The following is a 15,450-nucleotide window of genomic DNA, read 5'->3' on the forward strand; positions in this document are numbered from 1 at the left end:
GCAACACAAAACAACGTCTGAACAGAGAACAGGCTTTTTTTTTTTTTTTTTCCTTAGTGTTCTACACACTCCCACGCCAGCTCCACAACCGCACTGCCCGGAATAAAACAGAAAGCAAGTCAAGTGGACATTTTAGGGTTAGAGCCCAGCTGTACAAGCTAAGGACTCACTCCGCTTGACATTTTTCATCCTTTTGGGCATTTGTGAAGAGCAACCACTAAAGCGCCATTATGTTGTTCTCCTGTTGTAATACTCCTAGCTCCTAATATAAACAAATATTATCAGAATGAACATTTTCCTTTTTTTTTTTTTTTTTTGACATCTTGGCCTCTCGCTCACGATCGCCGGTTTGTTTGTGTTTCGTTAGTGCTGTCAATTCTAATTAAACCAAGGCCTGAGAGAGACGATCAATCTTCTTTTTCATTGCCTGTCTCTTCTTAGAGCATGTTGTCAGCACAATAAAGGAGCCATGAATTATTAAAAAGACTAAATGAATGGATTGTGAGCGGGACAGTGTGCTGTATTCACAGATGGATGGTTCATGTTAGATGCCTGACTCGCCCTCTGCGCTCCCCTCTCTTGCCTGAAGCAACTGCTCCGTGTTTCCTTCTGATTTCAGATGTTATTACTCTTAGATGCTCGGCCCAACCTCCCCTCCGTCTCTCTGTTCTCGCTCTGTTTCTCTGACTCGCTACGTAACAGTATATCACAGCTGAAACAGATAGATGAGGGAACCAATGGGAATAAGGCTGGCATAATTTATTCATTTGCTGCATATTTTCCAGGATGTAACAGCAGCTAATGAAATGCATGGCTTTTGAATGAAATGTGATCGAATCAAAATGGTCTTATGCACGTTTTCACACACAACGAGGATATCTTTTTGGGGATCTTGGGATCCAGCAAATGAAACTGTGTCACCTTCCCAAGGAAAATCACTAAAGAAATTACATTTTATCCTCACACCATCAAATAAAGTCTACAGACATGAAGGTTAAATAAACAGCTGATTTGTGCACTGAAAATCAAATTTCACATGACATTTTAGACATTCGATCTTTGACCTTTATACCTACTTGATCATTTAACTGTTATGAAGTCGACTCCTGTTCACACAATTGTTTCGCACAGGCCTCTTGTTTTTCCCCAGTGACACCCTTTCAGTATAGACGAGGTGGCTTTTTCAATGGCACAGTCAGATTGAAAGAGGGGTGAACTCATCATCTGCTTTGTGCATTTTCTTGTTTTATCACTGCATGAGAAAATAGCTCAAGCTGTAGATCTGAGACAGATTAAGGACAAGGCCATATCGCAAATCTAATTGCAATCAGGCAGGATAAAATGTCAGCGGTTAACTTTTTCTGCACACCACAGGTGGAGCGTACACAAGTTGAGTCACAGGACATATACCATACTGACATCTGTGCAAAACGTGCGATGTCACCTTTACATTACATGTTTGTTACCTTGCGTTCATGTTGGGAGGTGGAGGGGGCATTGGTACAGTTACAAGCAAAAAAGCTGTGTTTGTGGTGATAAAAACAGGAGGTCGGGCCGTCTCCAGCTGTGTCTGTGACAACAAAACAGGTATTTCAAACTAAACCACTATGTTTTCCTAGCCCTAACCAGAGTGTCTGGATGATTTTTTTTTTATTATTTACCTAAAGCAATTTAAAGTTTGCAACATAAAGAAACATGAAGTTTGAATTTGTCTGTTTTTTTTTGCAAAACAGTCTTTGTCAACATTTATACTGGCTGATTGGTTGGCCCGTCTTGGTTTTCCCTGGACTACATGCAAATCAGGGTCAGTAGGTTGGTAGTAGTAGTGCACCTGGAGCGGCTCTTACATGCCAAAAACACCAGAAAAGAATACGCTCTATGCTTGGCAGCTACGCTTGGCCAACAACTTCCAATAAAAACATGGAAAAAATTATATTTCTGAGCTACGAGAAAGACAAAAGTGTGGGAATCAGGGATCAGGGATCTCTGCTGACTGCAGGGATGTATAGTAGATGTGTACTCAAGCTCTGGCGTCAAAGCTAGGTGTGCTCACAGGTTCAGGACCACACCCATCATCACCCAACATGTGGTCAACAGCCAGAAACGAACTTGAAACAAGCGCATGATTTGAAAGATGCACTGTGGCTGCATTAGCTGAACATACCCTTGAGAATTAAGTTGACTTTCTTGTTAAATACGCTAATGTATTTACAGTTTTCACACAGACTGTGTGCCAGCACTCACAGCCTCTGTACTATTAAAGCATCAGTGACAGTGACTTCAAAGTACAACCCCCCCCCACAGTGGCCCGTTCTCAGCATCAGCCTTGAAATACCTGTCATGCTGTCACACAGTGGCAAACAAGGGCGGCTATTGTGTCCAGGTGCTCCTTTGTTTGCTTGACCTAGCTGGGTTACTTGGCATGACGAAAGACCAGAGCACACAAAGCAGGGGACGGGGGCGGGAGGGGTACTGAGAGGTGGCCTTGGCAAATTCCTCACCACCTCGGGCGTGACTCTTCCCCATCGCCGCTCTGTGTGACTTCGCTGGGAACTCAGCGTCCCTGGATTATGATGACTGACGTGTTAAAATGTGTTCCGAGCACTGTACACTGCCCTCGTGCAGTTAGACAGGACAGTAGCTGCTCTGCTGGTTTTACATTTCACTCTGCAGAGTTTGTGCTACATTTTAGCATCAGCTTTCTCACAATGTACAACTGTTATCCTGCTCATGGTGACGTTTCTTTTTATCTTATTTATAAATCTGCAGATGTCACACTGTTACTGCCGTCCTGTGTCCTCTCCTATTTCACCCAGCTAAACACACAAAAAGCTTTTTTTGCAAAGTCTCTGCAGTCTTGACAGGGAAACCGGTGGAATCTGGACGGGATCCAAAGCACACACCCTGAATAACGGTCCCTATATTTTCTACATGGTGTGTTGCTTATGGTCATTTCCTGTGGCAGGACCAGGAGCCCTTATATCAGAACTTTCAAGGTAAAGTTTGCCTGAGATGCTTTACATCAGTGCGACTCTAGTTGTTTTCTCAAGCTTTAGGGGGAAAAATTTGGTCACCCAATAAAAAAACATATAGACGTCTTTTATTTTTCTGTAGATTTGTTGTAGACTGATCACAAATTGAAACATTTATCCTGAGTTATGTGGCTTCCTAAACTGGCACAATTTCAGCCAGGCCACAAAGTTTGCCCGGGTCCATATTAAACTCTAGTGGAGAGGAAGCAGATGGGCCCTTCTGTCGGAGTGCAGGTGGTTCCTCCCTGAGTAACTCAAGCAGAAAGGACTCACTCCTTCAAACAGCCAACAAAGAGCGTTGTTCCACGGCAATAGAAACTCACATAGTACAGCAACATCTGTACTGTGCGCTGTAAAAGCCACAAGTTTTATGATTCGTCCAGCGCGCTCCATGTCGGAGGAGCTGATCGCAATCCGAGTGACACTGATGTGATTGTGCCTGGTGACTGTGTGCATAAAATCCATTTTGGAAGTTATATGAGTAAACTCTGAGAGAGATTGTACAGAAAAATGGGGACTCGTCCATATGGGACTTGCTGAATGTTGGATTTAATCTGGCTTGGATGCGTTCATGCACTTTATTTTTTGCAGACAATCTTGAAATTCAACTCATCTCTTACTGCATATTGAATTTGTTGATGAAAAAAATGTGAGTGCACAATATGTATACTAACAAAAGCCAACACTTGCATGCAAAAAGACACACCAGTACACAGTTTACACCCTGTTAAGTCAGTGCCCAACTTTTCAAACACCGCTAAGCAAAAAGGTAAAAGCCTTAATACAAATGAATAGTCATACATTGTCAGAAAGCTTGAATTCTCGTGATTCTATACATGCAAAACTATTTCAAGATAAGACCACATCAACAAGGTATAATCAACAAGCAAACAAACAAACAAGAAGAAGTTTTGCAGGTTTACATAGTTCTATGCATTTTGCTGTTTGAACTGGCTGTTTTTCCACCAAATCACTTCTGTTTTTGGCTATTCTATATAAAGTTAGTGTCAATAAAGAAACAAAGAACAATGGTAAGTTTTTGTACTCTGGGGTGGGGTGTTTTGAGTATTTTTGGTCAGACGCCTGGATATTTCCTCAGAAAAACAAGTATGAAGTGTCCAGTTCATACATGGACCATATGAGACTACATGACGTGGGACCACTGTGTTTTCCAGCTAACAGGGGCAGTTACACATCATCTGCAGGTTTACTTTTGCATTCAAAACTGTAGGCAAGACAAATAAATAAACAATGTGTAAAGTAGCAAAGAAATGTATTGATGCTTCAGTGGTGAGAGGAGGAGGAAGAGGAGGAGAGGTAGCTCACGGTGGTGCCGGTGGATAGTGTGGAGCTCACTGGACCTCAGGGCAAGGCTGTTGGCTGTAGAGGTGCTGAAGGCTGGGTAGCTGGAAAAGGAGCCGCTGGTTGATGAAACGAGGTAAGAGCTGAAACTATGTTGGATCTCTTTTCAAAATCTACAGAGAAAAACACAAAAAAACTCTTAAAGACAATAGCACTCGAAGGGGCCAAGTACCACGCAGTCCTGAAGACATCTGGCGGCAGGTAAAGTGGAGACCAGGGCTTATCAGCATTTGCTGGTGGATTGATTGATTGATTGAATGCTTTATTGATCTGCTGCAGGTGTGTGTGTGTGTGTGTGTGTGTGTGTGTGTGTGTGTGTGTGTGTGTGTGTGTGTGTGTGTGTGTGTGTGTGTGTGTGTGTGTGTGTGTGTGTGTGTGTGGCTCCGGTGTGAGGAAACCTCATCGTGACACAAACTCCTATAGATCAATGCCAGGAGCTTATGATAGTTAGCAAGCTCATAACCTCCGTGGCTATACTCCAAATGGTTCAACAACGCTTTGGACTCAACCCGCGATAGGCGGTTTAGGATGATTTTACATACATTTCCAGGAATAACAACTGGTTTAATATCCAACAAAAAGACTGAACATAAACAGCCAAGCAGCCACACCAACAGAATTTCACATACGGTAGTAAATAATTGATAAGACGGGAAGCATAAACAGGCGGATGAACAAATGCATCAACAGACTGACAGGAGCCTGACTCCACTCGCAGGCAGCTGACCTGCCCGCAGCAGCCTGTGGCTCTTCAGCCATCCTTCATGTGCAGATCAGCACAGAGCCAGGCTTTGTGCCTGTACCCAACGCTGGTTAGAAGAGGTTTGATTCCACATGAAAAATAGCTGCTGTCATGGGTTCACTGTCTGGGGCTCTGTGTTTGTTGTTGTTCTTGTTGTTGTTGATGATGATGATGATGATTATGAAGGTATGTGCTGCTGTCTCAAAATACAGGAAGTGCTTTGATCCGAGTCACAACAAAATGTTCAGACATTTTTAGATATCAGAAACACTTTTGGCTGAACAAATACACCAAACAGTGCAACACTGTGCCATACACAGGGGGGTTAACTAAAAAACACACAACTGGTGGTGTATTGGCACACCTCTATAATAGAACACAGATAAGTGCAAGAGACTTGTGGGTTAATGTGTGAGGCATTGATGTAACTCTGTTGTGTTATTAAGGCCGTTTTGTTGGATTTTTCATGTAATTAGTGACAGTGGTGAGCAGTTACAGCCATATTATATATATATATAATTTCTGCACTAAAATGTCTAAAAACAAGACCGCTGTCATGTATTTTCCTGACTTGTGTACTTAGTTTCTCCTAAACCTTTCCAAAAATGTTGGAATACACAGAATTCTATATGTTTACTCAAGGTAACATTAGTCACCTGTTGCTATACCTTCTGGGAGCAAAGGAAGCAGAAGTCCTCTTCAGCTTTAAGTTCAGATTTAAATTTTGAAATTGTATTTTCTATTTACTTGTATGGTCTTAAACTTTACCTCTTATATACATATACATTGTTGCTACTGTATCTAGGTAGAAGCAATGTTCTCATATAAGTCATCCACAATGAGAAAAACATTGCCTCTCCTGCTTCCCTCTTGCTGAATGAAACATTGGCAGACATCCAGGAGATGTAGGGGGGGAGACTGAGCGAATTGTACCCCTGAGGGGGCGGCAGTGGGCTGGTAGGGCGACGGCCTCGGGACCGGGGAGTGCCGGGTTGTTACTATGCTCCAGTTATGTGTGTCAAGGCTGTATAAGGTTTCACATAGTGAGGCAGGGAACTAGCCTGGGAGAACATTCAGGCGCGGGGAAGTGAGTGAGCAGTCAGGAAGTGAACAATAATTCAAAACAGAGCTCCAACAAAGGAGGGCCTTCAAATGTGTTGACTTTAAAGCATATCATTTGTCCATGCATTCAGGAGATCCCTCTGGAAAATGTATAGACGCTTTGGAAAAAAAAGTAAATATAAAGGTCATGTGTGAGGTTTGAGATGGAAACAGTCGAACATATTTTAGGAGGGGAAAATATATGACCGTTTGGAATATACGAACATGTAAACTATGGAGCTGAGAGGTGGTTTATGCTGTAGAAGTGACCGGATGAATTGCGACAGACATTTTAATACTTTGTGCCACTACTGGAATCCATGACTGACATGAATGAAACCTGACCACAGCTGCTGTGTACCATAAGGAACAAAACTACAAATTGTTCTGGTTTAATGATAAGCTGTGATCCAAAATTCAAAAATCCAAGCAACCAGAGGCAGGTGCAGGAAAGTCCAAGGAAAAACTAAAGAGACTGAAAACAAACCAGAAGCCAGGGTTTGTCTGAGGAAAACACAGGCTTACTGTAAAGGTCATAGTAAGATAGTTACTATGATAGTTCATAGTAAGATAGATCATAGTTCATTCCCAAGTTATCAAATACTGACGCTTTGGGTTGGCTGCAAACCCAACCTACAATCCCAAAGCGTTTATATTCAAGTCGAGTGGGCAATGGGACGCAAAAATCCACTTACTGTTTACCAACTTACCTTAAAATACACATGAATGTTGAATAAATGAAACACAGATTTACACAGAAAAATAGGTGGGGAAAAAGACAAAGACAGGAAGTGGGAAGTCCCACCAAGACACACGAGGATATAACAAAAAAACAGGATGTAACTCTAAAGATGTATGGTTGGGGTATCACTTTTGGGTTGATGACCAATCAAAGGCTGTGCTATGATAGACAACACACTATGTCACCTACTGGTTTGTGCATTACTGTTCTGAAGCCTCAAGTTTGGCAGTATGTTTGTTGCCATCTTGTTTTTTTGCACACATGAACACCATGCTCTATTGAAGAAGACTTGAAACTAAAGTTTGAGACCATTAACTCGTTAGAAAACTGAGGGAATAAATCAAAGGAGAAGTGGGGCCATTTTCTCATAAGCTTACATTCAATCACATTTCTATTTGAAACCAGTGGAGATTCCCCCTGTCTATGGGATTATCTAAATCCAGTGGTGTCTTTTCTAACGAATCATTACCTCCAACATGATTGCAAACAACATCCCTCTCATTCTGACATTGATGTGTGGAAAACTTGTGAGTATGGCATGGAGTCCCTGCTGCTGCTCTGTTACGTCCTAAACATTAAAAACATCTCCACTGAGATACTGACACTGACGTTGGACTCTTCCTATTTCATTAGAAAAAGAGTGTGTGTTAAAAGAGTTTTGTTTAAAAGTTTAAGAGAGGGTGTAGAACTGTAATCTTCTGTCTACCGGGCGTAGTTTTACAACACCGCTAGGATACTGCAAAGCCATTAATGCCCACTTTGACACAGCTGCTTGTGAATATTTTATGTTTTGCTATTTTCAAAAGCGTTAAACTTTACAAGGCTCGGCTATGGATTCAAAGCCAGGGCCACGCACATGCGACGCACGCACAGTAACCACACACAACCCTCTCCTTACGCTTCTTGTGCAGCGCTGGAAACAAAGTGATCCAACCGAGTGAGCAGTCAGCAAAGCGTGAGCAGCTCTGTGCAGTGGGAGAAGTCAGTTGTTCTCTGTGCTGAGTGGGATCGTCTGCTCCATCACTGTGCTGTGCCGCGTTAACTGTCCTCAGCAGGAAGCTGCCTGGCTCGGAGGCGGAGAGAGGCTCTCTGCCGTGGGCCTCGAGGCTGCAGGTCTCCATCAGCTTTTCAGTGTTATCCAATGTGGCATCTCCGCTACACTGACTCAGGCGTGCACAGGGTGTGCGTACGTATTCATATAAAAGCAAAGGATGGTGTGTATTTTTTTCATGTATGCAGGGAGAAAATTTAGAAAATGTATTGAACCCCGGTGGGAATTTCTAGGCTGTTACAGCTTCGGTTGTGGTTTGTGTGTGTGTGTGTGTGTTGTTTGGGTCAGGATTCATTACGGCAACGATGTGAGAGACTCCATTATCACCTTTAAACAAGTTGTCATGTCTTGGAAGAAAAGCAATCTCATTATTTCAGGTTTCAGGAAGAAAAATATGTGCAGCTCCGGCGGTACACTCACCCAGGATAAAACATTATAGCTTTAAAAGGAAAGTCGGAACCTTGATGGTTCCAGTCTTTGAGTTTCAATTCACTATAACAGTTATAACTGAAATCCTTGTACACCTGCTGTTCACCTCATCCCTTTTCTTTTTCAGACAGCGATTTCTGCTTTCCACAAATTTAGTTTTAGCTTCAGGTGATGGGGTGCACACTTGATGTATTCATATTCATAGTGTGGGCATACCAGGGGCAAGAGTGAAGAAGTTTATGTGAATTATGTCAATCTAGCACAACATCAATTGTAACTGCACTGGAAACTCTACAGGCATCTTTCAGGGAAGAATAGATCTCTCGTCATCTCCTCCTCTGTGCTTTTCTTCTTGTGTTGTGATTTCATCAGTGCAAAAATAATGAGGCCAGCAAAAAGCCTCTGCTCTCTGACCCAGGGGGAAGATTTTTACGCTGTTAGAGTAATTTTGCCACTGTGCTGAAAATATTTTGACATGACCTCGGGTCGTGCACGTGTCGTCCTTTATCTTGGGGACTTAAAAAAAAAAGTGCTTTCTCTTTTAATTTTGCAGGGCACATAGCTGGGATATCACTTATGCCTCACAACTATTGTGCAGAGCAAGCATGATATGAAGTTGGTATCCGTGTGTAGAGGAATTATTTCATGAATAACTCAAATGATTCATGACAAAAACTTTGTACCTGCGTGTGTTTCCGTGCTGACTTATAAATCAAAAATAGATCGAATGAGTAGATTTAATGTGAATTTTTTTTTTCTCAAAGATACATACACACAGACAGCTGACCCATCCAAAGTCCCACTCACCTTAGTTACTGCTGCTCAGTCGGACAAGATCAACAACAAGAAACATCGCAACACTGGGTGCTTCAGTGTTTATTAGGAGTCAGCCGATATAGCTTCCAGAAGCCGACAGCAAATTCTACAGTACACAAGGGAAGGCTATATTCACAATGTTAAGTTTTATGAATGCGGCAAAGTGATGCATACTGGGGCCAAGTCATTCCTGTCTGGAAGAAAACGAGATTAGCTTTGATCCTTTCTGTTTAGCGATGATACTGGTCATCTTTAAAATACGTCAGCGGCAAATCTGTCTGCCATTTTGGAAATCCAAGGTTTATCCGGGTACCAAGCTTGCTCAACTGTCACTGGAGCGGAGAGGGAAAATGGGCAGGGCTTGGGAAGGGTCAGTTACCGACCAACCGCGCCCCAAGACTCTCCAGCACCACCTGAACGCTTGCTGGATTCGGTGAATAATAGTTCATTCGAGGCTGAACAAGTGTAATGTTTAAGCACCCATGGCACGAGGGTGCTTTTGCGCTCCAGACAAAACAGCAATCCTGCTGACGCTTTTTGCTACCTGTCCCGCACCATTGCAGCTTACACATATCGATTGCCGTAAACATGCCCATAAAATACCTTTAACACCTCTTGGCCCAACGGCTTACATAGTGTCACTGGGGCCAGGAGTGGAGATTATGTGGTTTATCTAATAACCTCTTGGCAGCATCCTTCCCATCTCTCTCTCTCTCTCTCTCTCTCTCTCGCTCTCGATGAGTGGTCAGTAGCACATACCGTCTCTTCTCTGATTTACTGATTCTCCCTGATTCAGCCCCATCCTCCGACCATCAGTATTAAAGTGGCTGCTCAACAAATGGGCGAAAGGAGGCTGCTTCATTGCCATTACTGATATTAATCCCTCCGAAAACACACACACACACACACAGGCGCGCGCTCACAACAAACACACCAGCTCACAATCTCAGGCACTCCACCCTCGAGGGAACAAGGTAGGGTGGAGGCAGCGAAAGACAAACAGACATGTAATGGGTGTGTGCGGAAGGTTGAGCACTGTGTCTTTCTATCATGGTGACACTACTGGAGAAAAAAAAACCCGACACAACGCTAACCAAAAAGGCTTCACACCCACATGTGAGCAGACAGGTTTACAAGTAAACAGAATGCTACGTGTTCTGTTCACTCTGTTATTCATTACACACAATTCTTTCATGAACACCGTATAGCAGGTGTATGTGTAGGGGAGATGACTGGAGACTGGAGAGCGCATTTGCAATTTGGTATTCATCTGTGGAAAACCCTCGAGGAGCGGAGTAAATGAGATCCCTGAGGACCGAGTTTACTGTGAGATATGGTCATCTGTGTGGATGTGCTATGTGCGCGGCAATTCCTCTGTGCCGTGAACAACAATTTTAATTCCAGGGGTCATACAGCGTATCATATATATGGTCCGGTGAAATGTGAGCGGATGGTGGGGGTCTGCCTTACACACTGACGCTTTATCTGAATGAGGTTTGTGTGATCTATAGTCAAGTAGTGTGAAACCAAAAGACCCAAAACAGCTTGGGTAGCTTGCTTACTCGTTTACTGTAGTCAGAAGAACAAAAAAAGTTATACTGTGCAGAAAAAAATTAGGTAAGTGTTACACATTATCTAGTAGCTTTTCCTCATTCTAACCTGTATGAATTCTACTGAGTTATACGTCAAAGTCATTCTTACATTTAGTGCTTGAAATGTTTCCATGCGACCGATACGCATTGCAAAAGCCTAAACACCGAAACTATCCGAAACACGCCTTGAGCCTCGTTGACGACAGTGTGCTCAACACTTATGACGAGTGTTACTAAACTCAAAAGCGTCGCACTGCACTTCCCTTTCCTGCAAAGAATTTTACACACCATCACATTCTGTTGCACATTGTCATTGGATAGTTATTATAGCGGGCGGTGACAATGGAGATGACTGAAACCTTTTGCCAAAGCACAAATTGAAGACAATGCGGGCGCTTCAGTTTGCTCGGGGCGACTCGATAAAAGCCCTATCACATATTGGGCTTCAATGGCACAACCTTATTCAGTCGACCACTTGTTTTAAACTACCAAGTTATATTTAGCGTAAGAAGGACTTTAGACACAACAGTTATCAATACTCATAGCTGCAGTTGCATGTCCATTATGTGTATTGATAACTGTCATGTGTTAAGTCCCTCTTAAGATCTGAAGTTGCAAAAAATCGAAGAAGGGCTTTGCACACAGACTCTGACATGGACTGTCTAAATGGAACCCAATCATGGCTGTTAAGTCAGCGCAGCACTGAGGTACTGCAGAGTCAAGCCTTGTGATTACTTGAAGATTAAAGTGCTGCCACCTGCTGCCACACGCAGCACAATGTGCCAGAGTAATCATATGCTAATATCTCTATGAAATCAACTCTCTGGCTGGAGAACTCTCCAATCCGACGGCTATTATGTCGTCTTATTTTCAAGACAAGTTATCTCCAAACCCCAACTCCGGTCTCTCAAGTGGAAATACATTAGTGGGTCTGTCTGGTACAATGCAGCCTGACGGACTGGTGAGAGAGGAGCACATTCTCCTCTTTGTCCGGAGCCTTTTGATGCGATTACAATGTGATCCGGTCGGGGGAGGATCACTGCATATATTTACTATAGAAGTTGTTTAATAAGATTAGCTTTATTGTATCCTATTGGCCTCAGACATAAAGCTTTACTGGCTCATTCTTTGTACAATCTGATTATCCACTGATGCAATCTTAACAAGCCCGAAGCCCTTCAAATCAAAGGAGTGAACCATATGGCAAGAGAGCATGAGAAAAGGCTTTACCAACTACCAACACTTTTTTTTTTCCTCTTTTAAATATTCAAATGAGGTCTTGGAGCGCGGAAAAATGGATGACCTGCACAGTGAGGTGCTGTCCTCTGCCAAGAATTCCTTCACATAAAAGAGGACAACTGCTTCAAACAGCTTCCACAGAGCTTTTCTATAATAATGTTAACATCTAATAACAGCTGCTAGAGAGACTGAATTCATTGCGCTTCACTGACATTAGCTCTTGTATAATTTCTTAGTTTAATCTACGATATTACTTTGCAGCATTTAAAGTCCAGTGTGAAAGATTTAGGGGGCAGAAATAAAAGGGGTTGGAAATAATATTCATAATTGTGTTTCCATGTTGTATAATCAGCTAAAATGAAAAATTGTTGTGTTTTCGTGACACTAGAATAAGCTCTTTGTTTCCACGGAGTGAGTGGGTCCTCCATGGAGTAAGCCATGTTTCTACAGTAGCCCAGAATGGACAAACTGTTACACACTGGACCTTTAACAAGTCTGCGCCCATGCTAGCAGCTCTGTGAGGCTGTATTTTGTGTTTATACCGATTGAGAAATGTTAGAATTCTGGCTCGCTCGATAACGTTGGCACTGAGACAGCACATGACCACGCTGCCATTAGCATTTAGCTTAGAGGACAGCTCGTGTCGCATGGTGTGTATCATGTACTGCCGAAGCGGAAGTTGAAAGTCGGAACTGAGAATAATGCCATTACTAAGTTGACCACGTTTCTGTAGAACAAGTCGGAGAAACCACTCTCTGTCGGGTTAGCAATTGTAATTAGGTAATTATTATTAAATCTCAGCATATTGGTACTGAGACCCTGAGTATATGACCATGCTAACATTAGCATTTAACTCAGAGCACAGCCTGTGCCTAATGGTTTTACCTCGAAAGTCTGAGCTGGGAGTGACATCATATCTGAGGTGACCACATTCCAATACACAGAACACGTTCGATTCAGGTTAGCAGTTGTTATGGTGCCTTCCAGTCGCATGAGAGTAGGACGCTGTAGCTGGGAATGACATACACGCATTGACAGCATTTCAGTAAAAGTTGAAAAACTGGTTCAAGTAGTCAGGTTAGCCATTGTTAGCTATTGTTAGCAATACCAGTTAATAACAATGCATGACGTGGTATTTAGCACATGCAGACATCAAAGTCACATGTCCACAGATAAAGGTACAGTACAGTGTGTAAGACTGATCTAAAGAGACACGAATAAGATAGAAGTGCTAGTTTTTACTGTTGATATGCAGAGCAGCCATCTTGGATGGCCTGGGCTGGTGAGGAGTCAAAAATCCCACTTCAGGGGGCCGTTGCAGAAGAAACTGCAGGCTGGGAAAGTAGAAATCTATGTGCAGGGCAGTATGTTAAGTTTAGACAACTTATGATTTTAACTTCTACATTTCTGAGCTGGACCTCAGCTCTCAGAAGGCTACGTAATGCTGCATTGCTTTGTCCTGTTAACCGCTGGATTCAGGATGTATCTTTAAGATGTCCGCCTTGAGATTATAAGCACACCAAACTGCATGGCTTTCTCATTACTAAAAGAAGAGAGTCTTGAAATACAGCTTTAATATATGAGATACTTTCCACAGAGCAGAATGGCTCGGAGCAAAGTGGATCAGAGATCAGTATGATTAATCTCTTCGTACACTGAAAAAAAAAAAACCCACTGAACTTTTCATACGCAGAAACTTTCTTCATCAGTGTGACTTTAGCTTGAGTCAGTCCCTTCTAACTCCTACTGTACACGAAGCCTGAGACGGTTCCTGGTGAGGAGGGGCAGCTTTTAAATTTGACTGCAACATGGAAGCTCCGTGGTTTTCAGACTTGATTTCAAACATGCGAGGCTCGGGAGCAGGACGGTGACGACTCTGTCATACCATTAAAAAGATCAGCTTTTCACATATCCATTCATCTCTCTATTTTACTGTGTCTCTGGGCAGGTAGAATATAATCCTCATATCCAGCCTATTAGTCACAGAGGATTAGACCCCTGGCAGAGACGAGCCGAGATGGGAGGTGAGCAGGGAGAGAGAGAGACAGATTAAATGCCTATGGTATTATGAGGTGATGTTCACGGACCTTAAGGGAAAAGTGTCACCCATGAAACTACTGTGTACAGATTCATTTTGATGGAAGTGTTCCAACATGCGAGTTTGAAGTGCTTCATATGCCATATGTGAGCATGGCCTTCATTACACCTGAGGTGTGTGTGTCTGTGTGTCTGTGTGAGCGCATGTTGTGTGTGTAAACAAATCAATCCTAGTCACGTGGAGGCTCCCCCGATGAATGGTGAAACCGGGGCCAACTGTTACTATCAGATAGATAGAGGTCCCTCCCGACCTCCAACCCTTTCAGAAGCTCATTTGTAAGTTGAGACTCATTTATCAGCTTTTGATCTAGTTAAACAACCTGGAGCTGGGACCAAAGCGGGGACCAGCCATTATCTGACTCCATTAGCCACCGGCGCGGCATAAGAAATCGCTCCCCATCCTTCACGACTTTCAAGATAACTTTCTCGCTCCTCCTGCTCCTCCTGCAGCAGCTGTTAAGAAATGCACTCCTGGTTTCATCTCGGCTTTTAGCGCTCTGCTGCGAGCCTTCCTCTCCCAACTGTGTTCCCCTGAAACCTTTGACATCATCACAGTTTAGTATCCTCAATTCCTGCAATCTGCAGGTCAATGTTGAGATTACCTTACTCCTTTCAGCTGGGCTGCAAATCCTCAGCTCTGATTCTTTTGTCCTTCTATTCCTCCTTCCTTTGCTAACCTCTGTGTGTGTTCGGGTCTAGTTCTCTAATTCTCAACCAGAAAACTCGATCCTCCCTCTTCCCATTCCTTAAGGGACTTCGGTGACTTGAGCAGAGATTTATGACTGCTCTGATGGAAGGTGATCAAGTGAGGGTCAGAATAAGCTTGAAACTGGTTCATGAATTATGGTCTGCTACTCTGAAAGTGAGTGTTTTGCATTAACAAATGAGATCTCAGCGCAGGGTAGCGGAGAGAGCTCCCCGCTTGCACAGTAATGCATGATTTAGTGGATTCATAGTTTGATATCAAGGCCCGAGGAAGCCAAAACATGTATAAATGTAACCTGAGGTCAAGATCCCTCATTTCACAGTGGCACGGAATGGCATGTGCGCTCTCTGCTGGTAATCTGCGGCATCACAAGTGTGGCTCACGGCAAGAAGCAGCAGGAAGAGTGTGCTCTTTACAAAAACACGGCAACACAACAAGCATTTGATGCTTAATTACACAGCCACCAGCCATTTCTAATACATCTATAGCGTCTTGTGTTGATTGCTCATATCCCACCACATATTCAGTAATCACTGAGCAC

At 43.1% G+C, this 15,450-nt stretch overlaps 1 long non-coding RNA gene across 1 annotated transcript; it reads right to left on the reverse strand.

The window, feature by feature from the left end:
- Positions 1-4,084: 4,084 nt before the first annotated feature.
- On the reverse strand, positions 4,085-13,485 carry LOC119021734. Its single transcript, XR_005075729.1, has 3 exons — positions 13,349-13,485; positions 12,992-13,117; positions 4,085-4,507 (listed from the first exon to the last, which is right to left on the reverse strand). It is a non-coding gene; the product is annotated as an uncharacterized LOC119021734 (long non-coding RNA).
- Between the last annotated feature and the right edge of the window lie 1,965 nt (positions 13,486-15,450).

Source organism: Acanthopagrus latus, chromosome 6 (genome assembly GCF_904848185.1).
Source record: "Acanthopagrus latus isolate v.2019 chromosome 6, fAcaLat1.1, whole genome shotgun sequence".
In the NCBI taxonomy this organism is placed as follows: Eukaryota; Metazoa; Chordata; class Actinopteri; order Spariformes; family Sparidae; genus Acanthopagrus; species Acanthopagrus latus.